Source organism: Penaeus japonicus, unplaced genomic scaffold (genome assembly GCF_977035675.1).
Source record: "Penaeus japonicus unplaced genomic scaffold, GWHDUDI00000001_assembly GWHDUDI00000003, whole genome shotgun sequence".
Taxonomy (NCBI): domain Eukaryota; kingdom Metazoa; phylum Arthropoda; class Malacostraca; order Decapoda; family Penaeidae; genus Penaeus; species Penaeus japonicus.
In genome coordinates this window covers 5,917,837-5,926,944 of record NW_028234405.1, presented here as the reverse complement: position 1 = coordinate 5,926,944, position 9,108 = coordinate 5,917,837, and the positions used below count along the sequence as shown (strand labels likewise).

Below are 9,108 nucleotides of genomic sequence, written 5' to 3'. Positions count from 1 at the left end.
ATCATCCACCAGAAGAACTTCAACATCTCCCTTTTCTGCATCCTGCACATTGCAAACGGAAAACTACGCAACAGACAGTAGTCTCGTGACGAACAAAGACACAAATGAGCTTTAATCAGAGCTTGTTATGACAGTGTGTGGGTCAGCTTGATGTCTCGTCCCGTCTGTTTGTATCTTCTTGTGAACTAGATGTGTGTTTGGGTTGAGGGGGGTGGGGGTGGGGGGTGATGGTGATGTGGATGAGGATTGTGATTGTGATGGTGATGAAGATGAGGATGATGGTGATGGTGAGGAGAATGTGGATGAGGTTGAGGGTGAAGGTGAGGGTGCGGGTGGGGGTGATGATGAGGATGAGGTTGACTAGGATGAGTATGAGACTGAGGACGAAGATGATGATGAGAATATTGATATTGATAATGAAAATGATTATAACAAAAACGCAAAGAATACTACTAATGTCAATAAATATTTCAAATATGAATAGCAATAGTACCTTGATATTTTTGTTTTCAGTTGCTTACGCACTCGTGCACTCAAAATCATACGCATACATAACGGACCATTCACAAAACCATAAAATACAATACAGCACATTCACAAAACTATACAATACAATACAGTACATTCACAAAATCATACAATACAATACAGCACATTCACAAAACCATACAATACAGTATATTCACAAAACCATACAATACAATACGGTACATTCACAAAATCATATACATACATATGCAACTAGACATATGCAAATATACAGAGAAACGTGCATCCGGTAGAGCTATCTAAATGATAATACGGATACATCTGGAAACAACGCATGGACACACACATAGGGAGAAATACACACATGTGCAAACATGGTATACACAGACAAGTACAGTTCCCAAAAGTCACACACAAAAACAAAAACACACAAAAAAACACACACACACACAAGCATACATACACTCGCTTACTTACATAGATACAATCAAACATACAAACAGCTTTTCACTTACACACATACACGCAAACATACAGCCACATATCTACAGAAATACGTCCACAAACAAACGAGCACAAATACTTCCAAAAACACTCTGACATAAATACGCCCACTTCTAAAAATACTACCTTTCTCCTCTTAAAGAAAATGATTTCTGTGTCATAAGAGTTGAACTTCCGCAAGACAAGTTAAGATTTCCGCCCTATTGTCATTTTTTTGCAATTTTACTTGCGCTTTTTATAGACTTTTTATGAGGTTAGACTCCCTGCAACCTGTCTTGTCTTACAACACTTATGGAGGTGTTGTATAATAAACTCGTTGCGAGGAAAATTGCATATTGCAAAGGATTCTCCAAAGAGCAATGACGACGAGGAAGAGTGAGTAAAGATTGATATCAATTAACAGTTTATCATCATTTGGGGGTAATGATGGCCTTATCGAAATGAGAAATAGGAATGAAAATAAGAATGATAACAATGATTAAATAATGGTAATGTTTCTGCTAAAGATGACGAAGATGAAAAGCAGTAGAAGAAGAGCAGAAAAGAAGGAGACTAGAACAGCAATACATACAGCCACATATCTACAGAAATACGTACAACAAAAAACAAACGAGGCAATGATACTTCACAAAAAACACTCAGATGATACAAAATAAACGCAAAAACGTAACACAACTACACAAACCACTATAAATGTCAAGACGAGAGGTGGCGATGTTTACGGAAAAATACCAAACCAACTGACCAAACGAATTGATAGATACACACCACATTAGTCAACGAACAAAACAATACACACTGAACCATCACAAATAACACCAAAACGACCCGGTGACCCGGTAAACATACTAAACAATAACGGACAACATAATCCCGAACCATCACGACCCGACATCAACCGGGCAAAACTGTGGCACACAATCACTAACAAGGTGCGACGACAAGACCCGGTGCCTCGCAATTACACCACGTACAACAACAAATACAATAATACTGTCACGGGAAACGGTTACACATACACCGAACTCCATTCACCTGCAAGGCGATGCGCTTACACGATACAATAGCAGAACAATCCTCATCATCACCCGCGAGACTGTAACTCTAAACAATAAGTTCGAGAAACACCGTCAGTTGCCTAGATCACTACTCAGTAACACCGCGGACACGTCACAAACAAGTCGACAAGACACCAACAAAACCAAAAGTCGTACAGTAAAACCACTTACACCACGGACGGATACACACACACGAGACGATACATACACTCGTCACGCTCACATAACTACAATCAAACATACAAATTCCCCACTTCCCTACACTAAGACACGCCTACAGAAATGTAGTCCGGCCCGAAAATACCCCGACAAACCAAACGGACTAAAAACATACTTCTACCCCACCTCTCTCCTTAAACCTTTTTATTTTCTTGTGTCCAAAAGAATTGAACTTAGTTCGCAAGACAAGTTAAGATTTCACGCCACTATTGTCATTTTTTTTATTTTTAATTCTCGCATTTTACTTTTTTTGCAATTTTACTTTTTTATGAGGTAACTCCCTGTAACCCTTGTTGTCGTACAACCTTATGGAGAGGTGTATAATATACTCGTTGCGTTGCGAGGAAATTGCATATTGCAAAGGATTCTCCAAAGAGCAATGACGACGAGGAAGAGTGAGTAAAGATTGATATCAATTAACAGTTTATCATCATTTTTGGGGGGGGGTAATGCCCTTATTGAAAAGATAAGAAGGAATGAAAATACAATGATAGATATGATTAAATAATGGAAAAGGTTACTGCTATAGCTGTGACGAATAAAAAAGCAGTAGAAGAAGAAGAAGGATAATAATAATAATAATAATAAAGATAATAATAATATAATAATAATAATTATTATTATTATGACAATATAATAATAATAACAATGTAATATAATAATAATAGTAATAATACTAAGAAGAATGATAATGATAATAAGACGAAGAAGAAGGCTAATAATAACAATAATAATAATGATAACAAGACGAAGAAAAAGAAGAAATAGGAGAAGGAGTAGAAGAAGAAGAAGAAGTAGCGGAAGACAGAATATGGTTAACACGAAGAAGAAGGAGAAGAATAAGAAGACGTAGAAGAATGTGGTTAACGCGAAGAACACAAATAAATACCACAACATACGTTCATAATTGCCTTGGTTTCCGTGAATGACCTTGACCTTCCACACTTGCAACTGCGCCTCCCTCCCCCCCCCCCATTCCACCCAATAATGAATATCTTATTCAGAATCAATAGCAGTTCAAGGCATATATATATGTGGCGTAACGTTTATATTATGTATTTAATTTTCACATTTTGACAGGCCTGTTCTTAAAAAACGGTCTGTTATGAAAGCAGAAACCTCTATCATAATTTTGGGTATTGTTAATGCTCTTAAATTAATCATCTTTTCAGTAACTCAATACGTGAAAGATAAGTTTCATAAAGTTACTTTTTTTAGGCTTGGAATTTTGCTTATAAATAATATCACTCTTTGAAATTCCTCTCTTGTCTTCCTTGAGTCGTCAGTCTTATCCTTGATCTTGGTTTGTCCACAAGTTTTTTTTTTTTTTTTTTTTTTTTAACTCCCGAACGTAATGCGAATTCCTATTCTTTCTTCTAAGTTTCGTTCTTTCTATCTTATTCCTCTCCTTCTTCCTCTTCTTCAAAGTGTGTTTCTCATCTTTTTTTTATCATTATCTGTTATTGTTCTTGTTTCTCTTTCTTTCTTCACTCCTTCCTTTTCCCATTCTGTCTCTCTTCAGTTTCCTTCCATGTCTTCTTCCTGTCTTCTCGTTTCTTTTCGCTCTTCCCTCAGACTTCAGTAATTATATAATCCCTTTATCTCTAAACCCAGTGATACCGGTCTTGCAGTCTCCCATGGACACTGGATTTCCACATTTCAACATTTTCAATAATGAATGAATGATTTTTTTTTTTTTTTTTTTTTGGGGGGGGTTGACGTTGCTTCCTCCCTTCTGCTAAACAGCGGAGTGATTTGCGATTCTCTCACTCTCGTGACCTCGGTTATTTTTTTCTATTGTATTTTCCCTTGCTGCACAATTCTCAGATCTCTACCTGTCTACCTCTCCCTCTCCCTCTCCCTCTCTCCCTCTCTCTCTCTCTCCCTCCCTCCCTCTCTCTCCCTCTCTCTCTCTCTCTCCCCCTTTCTCTCCCTCTCTCTCGCGCCCTCGTTCTCGCTCTGGCTCTCTCTCGCTCTCTCCTCTTCTGTCTCTTCAACAGGTGTCCGTTCCCATAACCAGCCTCCCTCCCGACACAGCTGCCCCGAAGCTAAAACACCTGTGGCTCTGTACACTGCGCTCTGGACTCGCAAAACTCTAGTCTCAGCTGAACTAAACGTGCTGTCTGCTCTCGTCTGCCTTTGATGAAATGGTGAAGAAGATGAACTGACGATGCCCATGGTTGGTGCTGGGCCTTTCCCTCTCTCGTTCTTTCTATAGTCTGATCAAATATATATATATTTTTTTACATTCTTGCTTTTATTTTAATTTTCTTATCTCTTTTCATTCATTTCAGACTAAAACTTTGTACCTGTTTACATGTCTATCTAGTTATATCTCTGTCTGTCTATCAAATTGTGCCCATCTTTGTGCTTGTATGTGTTTGTGTGTGTGTGTGTGTGTGCGTAGATATATGCATGTTTGCGTCCATTCTAAATATTACCAGTCCATTTCCGTATTTATGCACCTGCAATTAACTGCAACGTATTTCCCACGGCTCAGATGTTATAAGATGATTTGCAAATATGGAGCATCACAATGACAAGTAAAACCACCATGCAACCTTCGTCAAAAACAGGCAAAACACACATTCCCAACACTTCACTTCATTACTGCATAAGGTCATGACCTTTGCGATCGTTCTCAATCACGAATGTCAAGAAAAAGGAAGAAGAAGAGAGAGACAGAAGAGACATTTCGAAAGATTTGCTATGACTCCGTCATGGCAAAGTGCCACACAGAAGCAAACTCTTGCATTAGGAAGACACGTCACTGGATCTTGCTCTTGCAACATAACCTCAATAAAGCAATTAGTGTACGCATAGATCGTACTATTACACTTATCTTCATTATAGCTATTCTTTATCTTCCTTATCCTTCCCATCATCATTACCATTCATAGCATCATTACCATTCATATCATCATTGCCATTCATATCATCATTAACATTCTCACTAGTTATCTCTCTTATCTTTATCCTTATCTCTCACTCACATTCATTCGTTTCTTCTTTCTTCGTATGTTATCTTTACTAACTTCATACCCACACCACCCCCACCCTCCTATCATGTCACTTTCTCTCAGTTCTCATCTCAACTCACTTCACACACGTCCGATATTCTCAGATGATATGTTTGTTGAGCTAAAGGCGTGTCTTTATCAGCGTTTAATTGCATTGCATGGAGGACCAACAGGAATTGCAAATTGCAACTTGTCTTGTTTGCGCTTTTGAGGTCGTGTGACTTTCCTTTCTCCTGTCTTTCCTTCAATCCCTTTTCCTTCATTTCATTTTCTTTCTTCTCCTGTTTCTTTACTTTTTTCCATCTTTTCCGATGTTATTATCATTATCATTATTATCAACATCATCATTATTTTCATTATTATTATCATCATCATTATTTTTTCATTATCATTAGCATTGCTATCATTGTCATCATTATTATTTTTAGTATTATTATCATTATCATCATCATTATGATTACTATCGTCATCACCATCATCATCATCATTATTACTATTATCATCACCATCATTATTACGACTATTTTTTTCATTGCTCTTTTTTCCTTTCCTTCCCTCATTCCATCCTTCTTTTTCCCCTTGGCTCTCTTCCCTATACCCCCTTTTCTTCAGTCCCTCCCTTTCTCCCTTTTTCCTCCGTCCCTCCCTTTCTTCCTCTCATTTATCTTCCCTTCCTTCTCATCTTTCTCCCTTCTGCCCTCTTGCCCTTCCGCATATCCTCGCTCCCTCTATTCCTTCCTTCTCCTTCCTTCCATCCATATTCCCTCCCTCCCTTCATTCTATTCTCCCTCATTCCTTCCTGTCTCTTTCCTTGTTATCTTCCTCCTATCCTCCGTTACTCCTATTCTCTATCCTCCCCTTTATCCTTCTTTCCCTTCTCTCTTCCTCCTATCCTCCATTTCTCCTGTTCTCCTTCCTTCGTTTCCTTCTTCTTTGTTATTTCCCCCCACTTCCTTACTCCTCCTTCTCCTCCATCCCTTCCTTTCTCCCTTTCTCTTATCCTCCTTCCATCCATCCCTTCCTTCCTTCCCTCTATCCTAAGCTCCTTCTATCCTCTCTCCTTCCTTTCCTTCCATCCCGATGAACTGGGCAACAGACTCCCACACACACGGATGGATATCAAACTTCGATAGCAGTTTAATTTACATCACATACTCGATGCTGTTGAATCTCCCCTCCTCCCTCCCCCTCTTCCCCCTTCCCCTCCCTCTCGTCTCCTCATCCTCCTCTTCCTCCCTCTAGCATCTCTTACTGAAGTTCATAGATATTCATAGTGTTGTCATTTTCACTTGACAGTCGAAGTGATGTCACTATCATCATCATCATCATTATCATCCTCACAAATCTCGTTCTCCTCTTTCTCCTTCTCCTTCTCCTCCTCCTCTTCTTCTTCATCATTATCATCATCATCATCACAACAATCATTATAATCAAACGAAAATACGGACAGACAGACAAAGCGAAACTATACACACACACTATCACAAACAGACAGGCAATTTCCAACCCTAATTAAGCGCATGAAATATCTAGTACACATGCACTGTACCTACGTAGAGGTAAGTAACCAAAGAACCCGATACACCACTATACCAATACACCATCACTGTTTCTCTCCCGACCGAGAAGGAACATGTATATCGCTTTAATAATTCATACGGGATTTCACTGTGTTCTCTTCACTATTCTTTAACATATTCACAATAGTAGGAGGTGAATGAATGATAGCATGTTATTCATTTTACTACTATTTTCATCATTATTATCATAATATTCTTCTTCATTATTATATGATTCTCTTCTTTTTTTTCTTTTCTTTTTTCTTCTTCTTAATAAGATATCAATCTTTCATGTCTTATATGTCTTGCCCTTTTCCCTTTTCAATTTTTTTTTTCTTTTTCAGATGAATCGACAGTTAAGACTGTTATGCGTTATTTTCCAATATCAGGTAAGCCATTGTCACTGCTCATATAAAGTCCATATTTAAAACAATGTATTTGATGTACACTATTTTCAGGGTGGTGTATGTTTATAGAGAGACAAGTATTAATAGTAATAATAATCATTATGAAAATTATATTGATAATAAAAGTCCTAGTGATAATAATAAACTAAAAATATTGATAATATTAGTGATAATAATAATAACAATATTTTTTTGCAAATAATAACAACAATGATGATAACAATAATGGTAAGAATACTGTAATAATAATAATAATAATGATAAAAATATCATAACGATAATAAAGATAATATGATGATAATAAGATAATACGATGATAATATCGATATTGATAATAATATAATTACTATGATAACAATAATGATAATGTGAATAATGATAATAATGTAAATAATAATAATAACATTGCTAACGCTAACAATAATAAAATTCATAATGATAAAAATAATCATAATAACAATGATAATAATAACAAAATGATGATGATGATAATAATAATAATGACAACCATAGTGATAACAAAAAATAAAAATAATAATAATAATAAACTTCATAATAATATAATGATAATAACAATAATAATAATAACGAGAATGATATTAATAACAATAGTAATAACAACAAAAATGAAAATAAAAATAATAATAACAAGAATAGCAAGAACAACAAGGACAACAAGAACAACCATCATAGCATCAATCACAACAATCCATAATCCACTACTTTTTAGTCTAGAAGAAAAAAATAATATGATAACAGGACACACTCCTGAGAGAAGAAAAAAAGAAATCTTCAAAACAAACCAACCCCGATTTCTTTCCTCCCTCTTCAAGAACGCCGGTGGGAGGGGCGGGGGGGAGGAGAGAGAACAATGATTTTCTATATCTTTACGTGTTTCTCTCTTTCCTTTCTTTTCTTCTTTTCTTTCTGTAACACGACACGACAACGAAATCACTACGACCACCACCAGCAGCGGGACGGCACACCTAGGCGGCGCGCGGCCCGGGCACACACTGATGAGCGGAGAAGGTCAGAGTGCTGGCGAACCGACTCAGTCAATGGCGGAGGAAGGAGGGAGGCTGGGGGGGGAGGGAGAGGGATGGGTAGGGTGAGAGAGAGAGGGAGAGGGATGGGTAGGGTGAGGGGGGGAGAGGGAGAGGGATGGGTAGGGTGAGAGAGAGAGGGAGAGGGAGAGGGAGGGGAGGGAGGGGAGGGAGGGAGAGGGGTGGGGGGGGGGAGAGAGAGAGGGAGGGGAGAGGGAGAGAGAGAGGAGAGGAGGGAGGGAGGAGAGGGAGGGAGAGGGAGGGAGAGGGAGGGAGGGAGGGAGAGGGATGGGTAGGGTGGGGAGATGGGTGAGTGAGTAAGAGAGAGAGAGAGGGAAGGAGGAGAGAGAGGGAGAGGGATGAGTTGGGTGGGAGAGAGAGAGGGAGAGGGATGGGGAGGTGGGTGAGTGAGTAAGAGAGTGAGAGAAGGAGTGGAGAGAGGGAGAGGGATGAGTTGGGTGGGGGAGAGAGAGGGAAAGGGATGGGTAGGTGGGGAGATGGGTGAGTGAGAGAGAGAGAGAGAGAGAGAGAGAGAGAGAGAGAGAGAGAGAGAGAGAGAGAGAGAGAGAGGGGGGGGGGGAGAGAGGGAGAGGGGTGAGTTGGGTGAGGGAGAGAGAGGGAGGGAGGGAAGAGAGGGAGAGAGATGAGTAGGGTGGGGAAGTGAGTGAGTGAGTAAGAGAGAGAGAGAAGGAGGGAGGGGAGAGAGGGAGAGGGATGAGTTGGGTGGGGGAGAGAGAGGGAGAGGGAAAGGGATAGTGAGAAGACGGAAAGTGGAAGAAAACATATAGGAGGGGGGAAGGGATGAGGAG

At 39.1% G+C, this 9,108-nt stretch overlaps 1 protein-coding gene across 3 annotated transcripts in view; it reads right to left on the bottom strand.

The window, feature by feature from the left end:
- dnc (phosphodiesterase dunce) overlaps positions 1–8,270 on the bottom strand; it is a 633,444-nt gene extending 625,174 nt beyond the window's left edge. For 2 of the 3 annotated variants that reach the window (XM_086554763.1, XM_086554777.1), the window contains exon 1: positions 8,064–8,270. The gene's annotated coding sequence lies outside the window, so the exon portion shown is untranslated. The remainder of the gene's footprint in view (positions 1–8,063) is intronic. The other variant, XM_086554770.1, reaches the window with a different exon arrangement.
- Between the last annotated feature and the right edge of the window lie 838 nt (positions 8,271–9,108).